The following is a 1579-nucleotide window of genomic DNA, read 5'->3' as shown; positions in this document are numbered from 1 at the left end:
AGAGAGAGAGAGAGAGAGAGAGAGAGAGAGAGAGAGAGAGAGAGAGAACGGGGGAAAATCAAGTGCAGATGTTACTTTTCCACGATGGAACAGTTTAAAATCTGGATTTCTATTCAAGTCTGTCCCGAAGCGTAGCTCAGTTTTTAACTTATCATCCAAAGTAAACGTCTGGAAGCCTTTTTCTTTGAAACATTCTTTTTCCCCATTTCCTGCGTATTTGCGTTAAAAGCTTTTCTCAATTTTCACAAAAGTTTCTCCACTTTTTGAAGTCCGACTTTCAGACCGATTCGACGGAGTACAAGTAATCGTCTCAGATGCGATTAATAGCTTCCCCTCTTCGCGGGCGAAAATATTGTTTTCCCTCCTCTCGTTCCACCGATAACGAGTGTCCCGTTAATTTAACTTTTTAAGCTTAATTTAGCTGCTTAACTCAATTTCTTCCTAGCTCTCTTTCTCACAGTTAAGAAACACGTTTCCTCTTCAAAATTCTTTTTCGCCTTTGTCTACTACCATCACAGATCTCTTCTCGTTCATTTCATTTTTCCACATTTCAATGTTCGATATAGTTTTATAAAATTTCATACACACTTTTTATATATTACTTCAGAACTTCGCCCATTTTCTTCTCTTATTCAATGTATCATTTTCGAAAAACAACGCTCCGCTATAATCTAATCAATCTGTAACGTAAAGAGAAAACGCAACACTCTTGGGAGCGAAGAATAAATCACCGTGGCCAAACGTGGAAACAAAGTTTTCGAATCCAAATATATCTATCGTATCTATCGATCTAAAGTTATTATCAGAAACAGATTCTCTCCAAGAGGAATCGGACGATTTCACATTCATTGCGCACAACTTTCTGACGTTTCGTTCAACTTAATTTGGAAAAATCTTAATTCGTTCTAAGCCATCGAAAGTGAGCAAGTGTTCGGGTGTCTGGGCTTTGCTGGTCTGGAATTTGCGAATAATACCGGTGCGCGCAGAGATTCAGAGTTTCGAAAGTTTCGGTTGTACAGTTACCACTGCCATCTGCACTAATCGCGAATCTGAACATTGCTGTCTAATTCAATGTAACAAAGTTCTGAGCCGGACTCCACCAGCAACCTCTCTCTCAACCCACGGCAAAACTGAAATAATCGTTACGTAAACAACGCTTGGGATCCGGTCCCTCGTAAAAGGGCGAGGCCTTGAAAGAAATAATCCCCTCGGATTACGCTAATTGTATTCACTCGAGAGGTTAAGACGCGTGAGCCGAGTTAACGACGCCTCGACATATCTTCTTTAAACCGGAAGAAATATGTATCTTGAGCTGTGTTATAAATCTTCTTTTTTCTTCTTTTTCTTCTTTTTGCTTCGCAAGATTATTCGATGAACGAATCAAAAATTGATGATATAAAATTGATAAGAATACCTATACCTATTCTTGGTATTTTCTCGTATCGATGCCACGTCTCTTCATAATTAAAGATCCTATTTCCAGTGTATTACGAATGAATGGATGAAAAGTTCTCTTGCATGCTCATAAATTCAATGCAAAAATGATTATTCTTTATAAATATAACCTAACTGTGTTTAA

The sequence above is a fragment of the Apis dorsata genome, unplaced genomic scaffold (genome assembly GCF_000469605.1).
Source record: "Apis dorsata unplaced genomic scaffold, Apis dorsata 1.3 scaffold_262, whole genome shotgun sequence".
In the NCBI taxonomy this organism is placed as follows: Eukaryota; Metazoa; Arthropoda; class Insecta; order Hymenoptera; family Apidae; genus Apis; species Apis dorsata.
The sequence above is the reverse complement of the archived record's forward strand: the minus strand, read 5'-3'. Positions refer to the sequence as shown.